Source organism: Macrotis lagotis, chromosome X (genome assembly GCF_037893015.1).
Source record: "Macrotis lagotis isolate mMagLag1 chromosome X, bilby.v1.9.chrom.fasta, whole genome shotgun sequence".
NCBI classification, from domain to species: Eukaryota; Metazoa; Chordata; class Mammalia; order Peramelemorphia; family Peramelidae; genus Macrotis; species Macrotis lagotis.
The window spans coordinates 341193474-341210319 of NC_133666.1; the positions used below are offsets into that span (position 1 = coordinate 341193474).

Consider the following 16846-nt stretch of genomic DNA (forward strand, 5'->3'; position numbering starts at 1 on the left):
TGACTAAAGTTGATCTCTCTTCCTATACCTAAGCTTTGATATTTATCTCTCCAGTACCTTTATTAATCATCCCTTCTCTCTCTCATGCATTCTTATCAATCATCTCTTCTCTGTACTCTTCAATTCATTGGTCTATAAACCTATTCAAGTTTTCTCACTTCTAAAAAACTAAGACTTCTGTTGACTTTTCTATTCAATTTAACTATTGTTATTCTCTTTTCTTCCCATAATTGCTAACTTTCTTGATAAAGTTGTTTAAGCCTGATATAACTTTTCCCCTCTGCATTCTCCCATTCAATGTGACCTCTCTCTCCACTATTTTACTGAAACTTCTCTTGTATGACTTCCTAATTACTAAAACTAAGGACTTTTTTAAAAGTACCCTTTCTCCTTGACATTTCTTTAGCTTTTGCTAAATGACTCCTTCTAATGAATTAGCATCCTGAAGACTATTGCACAGTTGCATAAAATACATGGTTTCTGCACTTGAATAAAAGACTTAGGGTATAACCTTTGTAGCCTCACTTATAGCATTGTTTGTACAATTGCACTAGGAGAAAGGATATTAGTGATTATGTACTCTTCAAGCTATTGCCATATCATCTTTTTTTCTCATCTTCTAGGTCTCTATAATTTGAAAGTTTTCAATTCTATGAAAGTTGGGAATTATGAATATATGTTATACCAGGACCTAAAAAATTGTTCTTAAATTTTATGGATCCGTGGGCAATAATTATATGATGAGTCATTATGTCAACTGGTCTACAAAAACAAAGAAATGAGTGATGAAGTGCCATGCATAGTGAAAACCAAGAGCTCCAGGTCATTTGGAACAGAGAATATATGAAAGAGAGTAGTATGTGCAATAATGAGTAGATAAGTGGTAGTGTGTGCTGTAATGAGTAAGTAGATTAGAACATTGGACCTGGAATCAAGAAGACCTGAATTCAAAAACTGTTTTCAGATTCCTAATCTCTATTTGTCTCAGTTTCCTCATCTGCAAATTGGAGATAATAATAGGACCTACCTCTTAGGGTTATTCTTAAGATCAAATGAAATGATAATTGTAAAATCATTAGCACAGGGCCTGGAACTTAGTAGGGACTATATAAATGTTTATAATGATGATGGTGACACCTAGAAATGTAGACTGAAGCCATATAATGAAAGACTTTATAAGCCAAACAGGAGTTTGTTCATTATCCTCGAGGCAAAAGGAGACAAGAATGGAGAATTTTGATTGGATAGGTGATATATACTTTAGGAAAAGCAATTTAGCAGCTGTGTGAAGGATTGATTAGAAGGGAGAATTAGAGTCAGAGAGATCAATTAGGGAACTATTGAGATTTTTTCAGGTGAGAAATGAATACTTGACTTAGGAAAGTGACTGCATGATTGGAGACTAGGAAACAGATGTAGGCTATATTATGAAAGCAAAATCAAATAAACCTGGTAAGTGATTGGATGTGGGTGATTTATAGAGGAAAAAGCTGATCTTACAAAGTTGATCATCTAAATTAATGAAAGATGACTTTTATACTATCCTCTAATCTTGAATCCCTTATTTCTTTATTCTACCAGCACTCACAGCTTGCTAAACTCTAACCCTGGATTACTTCCATTATCTTCCTCCTTTACTCCTACTTATGTGTTACTAAACAGAAGTGGGCAAAGTTACAAAACCATGCAGGCAGAACTTATGCCAAATTTGTATTATCTAAGCTCAATGAAGCCTCAATGAGCCTTCTATTCCTCTGTAATTGCTTATCAATTCACCACAGTGGCTATACTCTCTTTAAGCCTCTTTGGGGAACCCTTCCCTCCACAACTCTCAGTTGTGGATCTTGCTACATACTTCACAAGGAAAAAAACTGAGGATATTCACCATGATCTCTCTCTTCTCATATCAAATCTCTAATGTCAGATCCCATCACCTTGTCTTTTACTCCAGTCTCAGATGAAAAGGTTGCTCTTTTTTGCTGAGTTCAGTCTCCTTCCATGTGTCTTTGATTTAGTCTTCTCCTGTGTTCTTCTTTCTTTGTCTCTGAGGTTGATATGTTTTGTTTCAATAGTGGCATGAGGATAACATTCAGTGGTGTTAATTTGGATTTTGAATACTTTTATCAAAATATTTCCAAATTTCTTGGACATGAGCTAATCCTCTTCAGAACTCACAAAAGTCTTGGGCCTCGACTAACTCTTCATACCTTCGGAACTTTGTGTATCCTGTAGAACAAGCAGGTTTGGAAATGGTTCTTTTTCGCAAACATTTATGATTTTTTTTTCTTTGAAAAATTCAGTTTCCAAATGATAGGGTTTGGGGAATCATATTGCATTTTTCTCATTATGTTTAATTTAGAAGCTTTCTATTTTTTAGTACTTTGTGGAAATGTGTTTCAATTGCTTTATACTTTATTCTCCAAAGGGAACTTTATAGTTTTTGATTCACAATGAGGTCAAGAGAAGGTTTGAAAACTGCTGTAGAACATAAATTATAGAGACCCCTGAAATAATTGTGAGGTCGAAAAAGCAGCATGGAATGCATTAGTGAAAAGCTCTATTAGTATTCCTCAGAGTGCTAATTTATTTTTCTCAAATGTGCAACTTGAATTCTCTTCCTTTACTGCTCATTAAGCTGCAAGCACGAGCCTTTTCCATATTCATATATGAAACTATTGCGTCATAGTCAGGAGATAGAAGGCAATTTCTATTAGTGAGAAATGAGTCACTAATGGTGACAATTATTGGGCAGACTGAAAGTAGTAGGGAGGAAATGAAGCCATCTTCACCTATCAGCTAAGTAGGACTCAATCAGCATGGAAAATAATGAGGAGAAAGAAACACCAATTAGTCCCTTCAACAAACATTCACCAAACAAATGTTAAGCATCCACTCTGTATATGCTGTGGGGGATGGAAGAAAAGTAGGCAATATTGTGCCTAACTTCAAATATCTTCTAGTTTCACCAGGACAATACTCTGACACATGAACTGATTCATGAATTGAACAAATTAAATTCAATCCAAAGTAGGAAACAATTTAAAAACCTATTTTACTGAGGACATAATACTGTTCTGTGGAGCATAGGGTAGATGGAATAGTGAGCAAATATAGACACAGTTGTTACGCTCTTGGAGCTTATAATCTGGCAGTGAGATAATTCAAAGCAATATGATAGCAATTCAGACTAAGGAAAAATGGATTGCAGGCATCATAGAAAAAAATGACTCTAGTTAGTTGATGTAGAATAAATAGAACTTGAATTGCTAGAAAGAATAGAAAAAAATTCTAGGGGAATGGACCAGTATGAGAGAAAGAGGAGAACAGGAAATTAAACATGGTTAGTGATGAAGGGACAAAACCTAACTGGAACGGGTTACTGTAGTAAATTAGTGAAAAACACTATTAGATAGATAAAAATAGGATTATAATTTAGCAGTGTCAAAGGTATAATGTTATTTTAATGCCACATATGCAATATATCAAGTCAAACATAAGAGAGGTAGGAAATGGAATTATATTTTTCTTTTTTACAAAGTTATCAAGCACAATGTTTCATTTATGCAGACTCACATCAATCCAATAAGTATTTTATTAAGCATTTATTTCTAAGTAATCTGCTAGGTACTGAAAATGGAAACACAAAGAATCAGATAATCCATATTTACAAAGAATTTAAATTACATACTTTATGCACTTGTAGACTGACGATTGAGGGAAACTTCAGTTGGTGGCTGTCAGTTCACACTGGAACATCTCAGAAAAGTTTCCTAAGACACATTTGTAAGGATCTTTTGAGAACTGGTTCTTTTTTCCAAATATTACTATTTATTCTCTTGAAAATTCAATTTCTAAGTAGGATTGGGGAATAATATCATATTTTTGTTTCTAGTTAAATTGTAAATCATTATATGCTTGATTTGAGCTGACTGTGAAGGTTGAATGGCTTTGGTTGGTTGGAATCTTGAAGAATTCTAAAATAACATCAGTATGTTGGTGTCAAGGTGCAGTAGATTGATCTAGAATTTGAATTAGAGCTCAGATGTCTCCACAATAGGGCAGAAGAAAATAGTACAAATAAACCTTTGGAATGAAAATGTCTGTAAATTTACGGATCTCAAGTTTCTTTTGAGCTACTGCAATTCTGCTCTATAAAGAGCATAATAGATGCAGACATGCCAAACTGGGTGGTCCTGTGCCAGTGTCTCCCATTTTTCATAGTCAATGTCAAAGTTCTTCAAAGAGAACTTGATAGTGTCATTGTGTATAGCTTCTTCTGACCTCATTGGGAATACATAACATAAGTCTTTAAAATTAGTATATGTTTGGCACTGGACAGCCCATTGAAATTGCACTCTCTGGTAGAGCTGATATATTTTAGACTCTGATGTTTTGAAGGATTTTGTGATCAATACATGTAAAAACATTCTTTTTTTCCTTTCTATTCAACTGCTATTTCCCCAAATCTCACCTTATATACATAGACTTTACTTGGCTATTTAAATATCTAATCACACAGATTCTCAAACCTTTTATGTATTTTGTCTTTCTGTTTGAATTTAAATAAAATATAATCACTAGCCTTTTGTTTTGATATTTCTTTATAGCAAAGATTCTGAATCTGTGTTTTACAGACCCCCCTCCCAAAGAACCCATTGATAAATTTCAGGGTGTCTATGAATCTTAGTGAGAAAAAATTATAGCTTTATTTTCACTAATTTCTATCTGAAATTTAGCTTTTCCTTTAATTATTTTTAAAATTTCCACCTTTAACACTAACCCCCCTTCCCCCAGAATAGTTCATGGATTTTTATAAGAATGCCAAAGAGCAACAGGACATGGAAAAGATTCAGAATTCCATAATTCTTCTTATCTTACACAAAAGCTTTTGTAAGACTCCTTCACTTGTAGACCATTGTAGCATTTCTTGTCTAGGGTTTTAGACTTAGGTTGTTAGATTAGATTGATGACTGAGGACAAAAAAGGAACTGATCCAACCATTCTGGAGAACAATATGGAACTGTGCCCAAAGAGCAATTAAATTGATCATACCCTTTGACCCAGCAGTACCAAATACTAGGTCTATTTCCAGAAGAAATCATAAAAAATGGGAAAAGTTCCACATGTTCCAAAATATTCATAGCAATTTTTTGTAGTGCCAAAGAATTGTAAATTGAGGGGACACCCATCAATTGGGGGATGGGCATGTTATGCTTTTTGAATATTATGGAGTACTAGTCTTCTATAAGAAACCATGAATGGTCAGTCTTTAGAGAAGCATGGAACTGAAGCTGAGAGGGGGAGTAGAACCAAGAGAACAATGTACACATTAACAATAACATTGTGAGATGATCAGCCTTGGAAGCATTTCCTTGGAAGCAGCTCCTCTCAGCAGTTCAGAGAGCCAGAACAATCCTATTAGATTAGCTATGGACAATGTTATCTACTTTCAGAGGAAGAAAACAAAACAAAATAAAGAAAAACTTACAGAATCTGAGTGAGTACTACATTCACTTTTTAAATTTTTATTTTATCTTTTTCTTTCCTATCTCATAGTTTTCTTTCTTTCCCCTTAGTAATTTCTCATACAGAACATGAGTAGTCTGTAAACATGTTAAACACAAATGCATATGTACAATGTTCATCAGACTGTTCATCACTGAGGAGAGGCAGTGGGAAGGGAGGGTGGAAGGAAATTTTGTAACTTATAAATATGCATATGCATGTGGATGAATGTTGAAAATCTTTCATAAGAAGAGAGAGAGACTGCAGAGCTCTGTCCTCTGCCCCTGGAACAGTACTCTGGGACTCTGAACACATTCAGATCTTGATCACAGTCTAGGCACCCCCATAGAACAGCAGGCCCCCCTACCTCAGCCCCGTGGCAGAGGGGGGATGCTTATGGTCATTCACAGACCAGGAGGGAGGGCAGAGCCTCACACCCTGAGACCCTTGTGGGAGTGTCCCAAAAGCTCAGGAAGCACCCCAAAACCAGGCCCAGGCTGGGAAAATGAGCAAGCAGATAAATAAGAGGAAGACCATTGAGAAATATTTTGCATATGAGACCAAGAAGGATGTATATACTCAGTCTGAAGATGAGGAAGCACAAGCTCCTACATCTAAAGACTCCAAGAAAAACAGAAATTGGGCTCAGACTATGACAGAGCTCAAAAAAGACTTTGAAAATCAAATGAGGGAGTTAGAAGAAAAACTGGGAAAAGAAAGTAGAGAGATGCCGGAAAAACATGAAAATGAAGTCAGCAGCTTAGTCAAGGAAATCCAAAAAAATGCTGAAGAAAATAGCATGCTAAAAACCAGCTTAGGTCAAATGGATAAAACAGTTCAAAAAGTTATGGAGGAGAAGAATGCCTTAAAAAAGCAAAATTGGCCAGATGGAAAAAGAGATAAGAAATCTCCCTGAGGAGAACAAATCCTTCAGACAAAGAATAGAATTCAGGGAGATTGATGAATTTACCAGAAATCAGGAATCAATACTTCAAAACCAAAAAAAAAATGAAAAATTAGAAGAAAATGTGAAATATCTTATTGAAAAAACAACTGATATGGAAAACAGACTTAGGAAAAATAATTTAAAAATTATTGGAATACCTGAAAGTCATGATCAGGAAAAGAGCCATGACATCATTTTCAAAGAATTACTACAGGAGAATTGCCCTGATATCCTAGAAGCAGATAGCAAAAATAGAAATGGAGAGAATCCACCGATCCCCCCGAGAAAGAGATCCCAAAAAACCAACCCTAGGAATATTATAGCCAAGTTCCAGAACTCCCAAGTCAAAGAGAAAATATTACAAGCAGCCAGAAGGACACAGTTCAGATATTATGGAGCTGCAGTCAGGATCACACAGGACTTAGCAGCAACTACATTGGAAGCTCGTAGGGCTTGGAATATAATATACCGGAAGGCAAAAGAGTTTAGAATGCAGCCAAGAATGAACTACCCAGCAAGGCTGAATGTCCTCTTCCAGGGAAAAAGATGGACTTTCAATGAACCAGGGGAATTTCAAATATTCCTTTTGGAATGGCCAGAGCTGACCAGAAGGTTTGATCTTCAGATACAGGACTCAGGTGAAGCATGGAGATTGGAGGAGAGGGGGAAAATATGAGGGACTTAATGATGATGAACTGCATGTATTCCTGCATAGAAAAATGACACTGATAATACTCATATGAACCTTGTCAGTTAATAGAGCAGGTAGAGGGAGCTTTTATAGTTGAAGCACAGGAGAAAGCTGAATTCAAAGAAAATATATAGTGTAAAAATGAAGTCAATAGAAAAAAATGGAAATGTAATGGGAGAAAGAAAAAGGAGAGGGGGGAGTAGGCAAAGATATTTCATATAATAAGTTTTTTTTCTTTATTACAAGGAGCTATTGCAATGATATGGAAGAGGGGAGGCAAGGGGGAATGAGGGAACCTTTGCTCTCATCAGAGGTGGCTAGTAGAGGAAACAGCATATATACTCAATGAGGTATAGACATCTGGAGTAAGAAGGAGGGGGGGAGCAGGGGAAAGGGGTGGGGATGTGAATAAAGGAGGAGAGGATGGACCATGGGGGGAGAGTGGTCAGATATAACACATTTTCTTTTTTTACTTCTTGCAAGGGGCTGGGATTGGATGGCCTGCCCAGGACCCTAGGGCCAGGTGGATTCTGGGCCTAAGGGGTGGTATGGGGGCTTAGGGCTTTTTGGCCCCAGGACCAGGGATCTGTCTGCTGCGCCACTCAGTGACCCTACAGCAGAGTCAGAGTGAAAGGAGAGAGAAAATATAGTACATGGTAGTGGAGAAATAAGAAAGGAGGGAGTTGCAATCAGCAATGGCAACGTTGGAAAAATATGGAAGCAACTTTTGCAATGGATTTATCATAAATAATGCAATCCACCAATGACAGAGTTGTTGGTGTTGGAACAAAGACTGAAGCACATTTTTTATTATTATTATTATTTGGGGGAGGGTGCAGGGCAAATGGGGCTGGGTGGCCTGCCTGGGGCCGCATAGCAGGGTGATCTTTGGGTGTCTGAGGCTGGATTTGGACCTGGGTGCTCCTGGCTCAAGGGCCAATGCTCTGTCTGCCACCCAGCCACCCCTACTATAATTACTATTTTATTTTATTTTGGGTCTTTTTTTTTTCTTCTTTTTCGTTTTTGCAGGGCAGTGGGGATGGATCAGGTGGCTTGCGTGTCACATGGCTGGGTGATTGTTGGGTCTCCGGGGCTGGATGTGGGCTCGGGTGCTCATGGCTCTAGGGCTGGTGCTTTGTCCATTGAACCACCTGGCCATACCTACAATTATTACTATTATTATTTTTTTATTTTTTTTCTCTCCCCTTTTCTTTATCGCCCAAGCAAGTCTATATTCATGGGGGGAGGGGTATTTTGTTTACTCTTAAACAAGAATATTTTATTAATGTAAAAAACTTTTGTACAAAATGAGAATTAAAAATAAAATAAAATAAAACAAATCAAAAAAGAAAATCTTTCATAACATGTAATTGGAAAAATAAAATAAATTATCAATTGTGATAAAAAAGAAAAAAGAACAAGAAAGGAGTTTAAAAATGATTATTTTTTGTTAAGTGTGGGATTCTCTCATTTCCCATGGATTCATATAAATACAAATTACTCTTTTATTGGAATCACTTTCATAAGTAACCTGGGCAATAATTTTTTGAGAGATTAAAAATAGCTTGAAACATTAGCACAAGCAAAGATGGTTAACCTGTTCTCTTTCAGTTTTATGTCAAGATCATTTGATCCATTAATAGACTGGTTTCATCTTCATGATGAAAGTGTTCAGGATTTGTGCTTCAAAAATAAATTTTCTGAACCCCACCTCAATTATTCTTTATCTTCATAATTTGATAATCCTCTCCTTTTCAGATGTTTCAAAACTTTTTCTTTGAAAACAATAGTTCAATCAATGGCATCTGCTAAAAAAATTGTCACTTTTCAAAGTGTACTGTTAGAGATATCTGTACCCTTCATTTTTTTTTTTATAGAACAGCTAAAAAAGAGCAAATGAAATTGTTTTGGATTTCAGTTCTAAATAATTCAGGATCTATAAAAAGCATCATTAGATACCTTTTCTGAATCCACTTAGCATACAGGACAGATGAACCAGCCATTTAAATATTGAAATTGTGTCCTAAACTCACTTTTTCTTATTTTTATAGAAATGTGTATTTTCTTTAAATTTAGCAAAACTTTTTTAAAAAAATATTTCTGTACATTGCCTTTCTTTAAAAAACTGCACTATATACTAAAGGATAATATTTATGACACATATGACTAAATTATGAAGTTTACTATGCCCTTTTGTGTCATTGTTTAATTTGCAAGTGTTTTTTATTACAAAATAATAAAGCAGCAGAATTGGAAGAGATTGAAAGGCCACCTAATCATATTAGTGCTACCAAGAATCCTCTGCAAAATAATGGACAAGTGGTAATCAATTATCTAGAAAAGGGAAAGTCCCCAGCTCCAATATAGTTCTATGTACTAGAGGCAGCTTGATGACATAGTGAATAGAGAATTGGATCTAAATAAAGAAAGACCTCAGTTCAAGACCTCAAACACTTACTCTGAGACTAAGTAAATCATTTCACCTCTGTTTGCCTCACTCTCTTCACTTGTAAAATCAATGATAATCTCTCACAAGTTTGGGGGTATGAAATAAGATTATATCTAAGCACTTTGGAAATTTTAAAGAATAATATGAGTTCTATATATTATTATTTTATGTATCCCTAATTGTTAGAAAATTTTTTCCTTATGTCAAGTTCAAGTCTGCAACTCTGCAATTTCCAAATCATTTTTCAGTTCTATCCCTTGGGACAAGAAGGAGAAGTCAAATCCATTTTCCACAGACTAGTTCTTCAAGCACTTGAAGATACTTGTCAAGGCCCACCTATCTTCCCTGGGTTAAGGAATTTTCAAAACTTACTCTCATATTACATGATCTCCCCTCACTGCATGATTCTAGTCACCTAAATTTGGATACTTTCCAGATTTTCAGCATCATTAAAACAATGACAAATCTATACCTGGAAAACAAAACAAAACAAACAAACTCCAAAACTTTAAATATGATCTGATCAGAACAAAATGCATTAGGATTACAACCTCTTTATTCATGAACTTTAGACCAGTCTAAGTTTGTATTAGCATTTTTGATTGCCCAATTAAATTCTTGACTTATATTGACTCATTGATTTTGCAAGCTTGAAACACTCTTGTCTTTTTGGTACAACCTGCTGGCTCTGAGTCAAAATACTTAGTTTCCAGTCAAATGGCAGCTGTGTTGGTTCAGGTTAAATTTTTCTTTTTTTTTTCTTTTTTTTTTTTTTTTTTTGGTTCCTGTATCTGGTTGATTTGAAGTCCATTATCCCAGACAACCAGATGACTTGGGGTTAGAAAATTCCTCGTATTTCCCATTCAACTCTTTATTGCATCCATTCTATTCTGTAAGATTATCTCTTTGTTGGAATGACATATAAATGAGTTTAAGTATTAAATAACAAGTGGAAGATAATATTTCTCCAGTCTTTGGTCATATTCATTTCTCTATATATGAATATACATAATTAAAATCTACTAGCAACATTGCCCTCTCCTCTGAATTTTGAGTTAATTTCTGGCCAACACAAGGACAGGTAATCTGTCACTATACTAAAAAGATTCTTCTAATTTGACATGTCCATGATGAACACAAATGATTTTTCTTTTAGGTTTCATGATTCAAGAAGATCCAAATTTACCTTACTACACCACTGTGTAGATAGCAGCACTCTGACTTGCCCACAAGAGAATACATGAAGGACTTTGTTAAATACTTTGCTAAGATATAACTTTATAGTACTCAAACATTTCCAAGGTCAACCAATTTAATCACTCTACCAAAAAAAAGAAATGAGTTTAATCCGTCCCACTCATGCAGATATAATACTGCACAACAATATATAGCACTGCACAACAATATGAAATCTGGTATAGTTTTTTTTTTAGCTTTTTTTTTTTGCAAGGCAAATGGGGTTAAGTGGCTTGCCCAAGGCCACAAAGCTAGGTAATTATTAAGTGTCTGGCGTGGGATTTGAACCCAGGTACTCCTGACTCCAGGGCCGGTGCTTTATCCACTACGCCACCTAGCCACCCCAGAAATCTGGTATAGTTAAAGCTCCTCTCCAGCTTGCTTAGAATATATTGGTCTGTCTTCAGTGGGGCACACAAAGAAGCCTTCAAGGGCTATGAAGGTATAGAAAATCTCCAATATGGGTAATAACAATGTTGAAATTCAGTTGGTTGAAATTCTCCACTACCAGACTACAGAGCTCCTCTATCTTCTGCATCTTTATCAACAGACTCTCATCTTCTCTGTTGTCAAGAATTTTCTTATCCCCACTTATATCACTGCTTCTGTCATTGGTAATGATTTCTATTTCTCTATTTTCTCTTCTTTGTCCTTTCCATCTTTCTTGTTTATTCTTTCTGTTAATCATCTCCTCTGCATTCCTCACCTTTTTTCCCCCAAAATTTGATTTAATTTGATTTACTGATTTCTCTTTAATTTATTTTTATTAAAGATATTATTTGAGTTTTACAATTTCCCCCCAATCTTACTCCCCCCCCCATGGAAAGCAATCTGTCAGTCTTTACTTTGTTTCCATGTTGTACATAGATCCAAACTGAGTGTGATGAGAGAGAAATCATATCCTTAAGGACACTTTTTAAGAGAAAACATTTAACTCAATTCAATTCAACAAGCATCTATGAAGTTCTTATTTTGTGGTATGCACTATTCTGGTCAGTGGAAATAGCAAACAATCATAAGCCATTAATGGAAGAGAACAATTATAAGGAAAACTCCTCAATGGCAAAAAAAAGTCTTTGTATGCCCAGAACCTGGATTAGGGTCTGGCACATAGTATATTATTAATAAGTGCATATTTATGTCTTGTGATGATGTGACTATTTGAAAGTTGAGAGACTTTGTGTCTTTCAGGTAGGTGATAGTTTTGGGGAAGGTTTAGGTATGGCTTCCCAGCAGTTTGCAATTGAGTTCAGGTTTGGATCCTTAGATAGCTGCCTCTGTATGGAGGATGATTCTTGATTTAGGGGTCACAGGAAGAGGAAGAATTAGGATAGTAGGCGAGGGTGGGTATTCTTCAAACCATCAGTGTGGAAGAAATGATGCATACTGAGTCCCAGTGTCTTCCAGAGTTTCCCCAGTGTTCTGGGGTCAGTGTTGGAGGAACTGCCAGAACCTATCAATAGTATAGTTTGGAGTTTCTGATAGTCTTTATGTTGGGAAAAAATGTCAAGGATGAATGTAGGGGAAGTATAAACAGATTCAGAATTCAGAATTATCAGTGACATCATATTTCATTGAGCATTTCTTAAATATCTAGATATTCTTGCTAGTGACCCTTCCTTACCCAAGTCTAACTTTCTAGTGAATTTTGCATGTCATCTTTGGGCAGGGGCCATGCTAATCTTCATGGTAGCGTTCCAATTTTAGTATATGTGATGCTGAAGAGAGAAAAGGGGCCAGCTAGATGGTGTAGTGAATAGGGCACCGGCCCTGGAATCAGGAGGACTTCAGTTCATATTTAGCCTCAGACACTAACTGTGTGACCTTAGGCAAGTCACCAATTCTCACACACCTTACATCCAGGGCCATCTCCAGTTATCCTGATTTATATCTGGCCACTGGACCCACATGTTCTGGAAGAGGAAGTGAGACTGGTGACTTAGTACTCCCCACTCGTGTACTTGTCACGGCATCATCTCCCTTATGTCATGGTCTCCTTCAAGAATGAAAGGTCAAACAAAAACAACAACTTTCTAGTGAATTTCTGCATACTGAGAGAGATTGTTTATGTACATGATTAGCTTTAGTGACTGGTTAATGGTGAATGACAAATATAAATTATAAACAGAAAAGATCCACTTACTCCAAGAATGTAGCTTGATTTCATCCTAAATAAAATTATTCCCACTTTGCTTTATACTGACTAAATAATATGAAATCAGTCTTTGCAGTGAGTTGAACAATAGCCATTTGAATATCACCTGTGTCATGCATAGCTACTTGGAATAATCAAAGAAATTGTACAAATAAAAAAAGTATTTTTTAACATAAAAGAGAATTATAAACAAGCACTCAGAAATAACAGGGGGAAAAGAAAATGGGAGAGGAATGTCACTTTTATAATTAATGAAAAATCTCGGGATGGTTTGATTTAAAAATTTCTCTTGGTGTCAAGAGAGAAAACATCCCACAAGAAGCAACCTATCTGCATGATTATGAATAAACTCATTTAGTTAAGGAAAGACAATATATTCACAACTCTAGGCTAGTGCCCTGACATCTCTTCCTGAATATAAAAATAGGTTCTTCAAAAATATACTCTGCCCCTATCTAATATTTATGGTCTTTGTGTCATTTTTGACATTTAATCCAACAATGAATACTATATGACTCTGAGTATTTTATAAATTCATTTATAAATTTATATCGAGAGGCACCTTTTTCTGCTTTCAGGGCTGGTTTCCTCCTTCTGCCTTGCCATATGGTTTCTAAAGGAGATACATATTAAAAAGGGGGATGGCTTAATACTAAATTTATAAAACACAAGAGAAATAATACAATTAGGTTTTCTAGGTAGAAACATACCAACACTATCCAGTCTCTCTTTCTGTGATATGTGAAACTTTTTCTAGTTCCTTCATCAAGATGAATATATTAAAATAAAATCATGCAGGGAATTCATTTTTACTGATACTAGATACCACATCTTCCATGCTGATTTTCATTTCCCTGTCTGCCAGATATTAGCAGGATCTCTTTGCAATTTATTGATCTTTATAATACCTCTTTCTCCTGCTAAGACCAGAGCTCAGCATTGTGTCTACAGAGAAAGACAATTTAAAAATATTTAACACATGAGTGAATGAAAGAAGTGAAAATTGAATCTGTTCAGTACAAATTTTTTCAGTACAAAAATTTTCCATAAAAAAAGGAATTGGGATGAATAAGAGTAATTGAAAATTGTAGAGAGAAAAGATAAATGGAAGAAATAAGAAAGGATATGGTGGGCCTCTTCTACTACATGATTAGTCTTTGAGAAAATGAAGAATCACCCTGTTACTGTTTTGTAGCTGGGCAGCAATTTTCCAAATGAGGTGTGTGAGAATTGGTGACTGGTCTGTTATATTCTTTCCCAAGGCTGCCCTTAGACTTCTTTCTTTCATCTACTCTTACTAGACAATATGCAATAAATGCATATATAGCATTTGTAAACCTAAGTATATGAATGGTAGCTATTATTACTGTCATTAGTAATATAACAATGTCAATAGTTGTATTTTGGTCATAGATCTCCTGGGACTTATGTTATTTAATATGAATTTGATATAATATAGGTGTCTTATAGAAAGTGGCACCATTCATCTAATTATTTTGAAGAGAATGTATTTTTTTCTTTTCTTCCTTTCTTTCCTTCCTTCCTTCCTTCCTTTCAATCAATAAACCAATAAACATTTACTAAGTGTCTACTATATTCCAGGTTCTATGTAGGGAACATAGAAAAAAAATTAATATCTGCTTTCATAGTGCTTACATTCTATCAGGAAAGACATTAGCATACATAAGTATAAACAAACATAAGGAGAGATACTAGCATTGAGTAAAGATCAGGAAAATCTTCATATATGAGGTATTATTTGAGCTGAGCCATGAATGAAATTGGGAATCCTATATAGTAGAGATGAATAGGGAGTCCATTACCACATAATGGGAGTAATTTGTGCAAAGCCATGGAAATGGGAGCTATAATATTAAAAAGACCACTTGATGCATTTTTGCATAAATGAATGGGAGTAAATGTATAATAAGAATGGAAAAGAAGGTTGAAACTACTTGGGAAGGATTTTAAAAGACAACTGGAGGGATGTACCTTTAACTCTTGAGGTGATGGAGTCCCTACAGATTTTTGAGCAGGGGAATGATAATCAGATATTTGTTTTAGGAAAATTGTTTTGGGAGTTTTGTTAAGTTGAGGTATCAAACTTGCGGCCCTTGAAGTCAGAAACGCTCCCAAGCGTGGTTGAATCAAATTAAAATATAATTGGGACTTTTTTAATAAATAAAAAAGCTAACAAAACATAGATAATGCTAATTTCTAGTTTTCTAAGTCCCTGTATAAAACTGTAGGGATCTTTATGTATGGTTTGAGTTTGATATCACTGGTGTGGAGGATGGTGTGGAGGATGGTGTGGAGAAACCTGAGCACAGGAGAATCCTTAGAAGTCTTTTGTCATGCAATGGATAGTGCACCAACCCTGGAGGCAAAAGTCAAATATGGCCTCAGACACTTAATAATTACTTAGCTGTGTGACCTAAGGCAAGTCTCTTAACCCTTGCAAAAACAAAAGAAAAAAGAATCTTTTTTAGTAGGATAGACAAGATGAGATGAGAGCCTGGAGTGCAGAAGTCAATTCAGATAGTTAGTTTGTGATTTTCTGTGTATTTTGTTTTGTTTTGTTTTGTTTGCAATGTGTGTGGGGGCTCTGTCAAAATGATCCAGAGCCAAAAACAACAAAAACACAAAGAAAAACCCAACTTGGCTAAGGTAATGGTGCATGTAGTTCTATCTTAGCTTGCTGGAGTTAGTTGTAAAATATTTACCAGAATATCACTGGAAATGATTCTTGTGGAGATGTGACCTGAATGTCTCCTCTGCAAATATAGAAGACATTGCAAAGAAAACTAGTTTTCATTACCAAAGTTCTTGGAACTGTCAAATGGTACTATATCAGAAAATGCTTATTAAATCAGTGGAAATAATATTAAAGAAGAAGCATCATTTATTTTGCTGCTATGCCCTACAGACTCTATGCCTTAAGGACCATGAAACCTTTGCCTCTAACTTAAAACTGATATATTTTATATAAGCTGTATCTCCCCCCTCCATTTCCCCATTAGAATGTGAGTGTTAGTGAAGAGAGTGTGTGTGAGTGTGTGTGTGTGTGTATGACCTTTTAATTTGTCTTTCTAGGGCTTGGAATAGTACTTTTTTGCATAATAAGTGCTTAATTGACATTTTTTTTCAATCATTCATCTATTCACTGCCTCCCTCTGTATTTTGCCATCAACTGATTTCTCACACTAATTTCCTTCAGCATCTCAGGGTCTCGTAATCTGGGATATCTCTTCATCCTTCCATTCTTTTCCTCCTTTGGTCAGTTCCTTTTGGTGCTTCTGTTTTGGGGATACGCCTGAGGTAGCCATCCTTCTTTACCCTTTTGGTTCTGCTTTTGACTCTCTGATATTTGCCTCCATAAGGTATATGGTAAGTGTATAATAATTGCTTCTTATTAATACTAGTTGCTTGCCCAGCTGAATGATTTACTACATTTGAAAAGTGATGAGGCTAATTTAGATGATCTCTACCTTAAAACAAAGTGGTCAGTTCAGTTCAAAATAACTGACAGATTTATTACATGTGATGAATATGAGTATTAGTAATATCTTAGTTTGCAAAATGTTTTGCATATTTGCTTATTTGATCCTCACGACAGACCTGTGAGGTAGATAGTAATGGGGAAATCTAGGGTAAGAGAGGCTAAATTGACTTATTATTAGTAGGAAGTGCCTTAAGGAGGAACTCAGTATTCCTGACTCCAAATTAAGTTTCTATCACCTATGTCATTGCCCTATGGGAGCATGGCTGCCCCTGTCCTATTTTGAGTATTTCATAATTATAGCTAAGTTCACATCAGAAGAAAATTCCTTCATATTTCCCTGTATCAAAGATAAATATTTAAAA

At 35.5% G+C, this 16846-nt stretch overlaps 1 non-coding gene across 1 annotated transcript; it reads right to left on the reverse strand.

Annotated features, from left to right (window-relative positions):
* Positions 1-12451: 12451 nt before the first annotated feature.
* Positions 12452-12558, reverse strand: LOC141503765 (U6 spliceosomal RNA). Its single transcript, XR_012473080.1, has one exon. It is a non-coding gene; the product is annotated as a U6 spliceosomal RNA (small nuclear RNA).
* Between the last annotated feature and the right edge of the window lie 4288 nt (positions 12559-16846).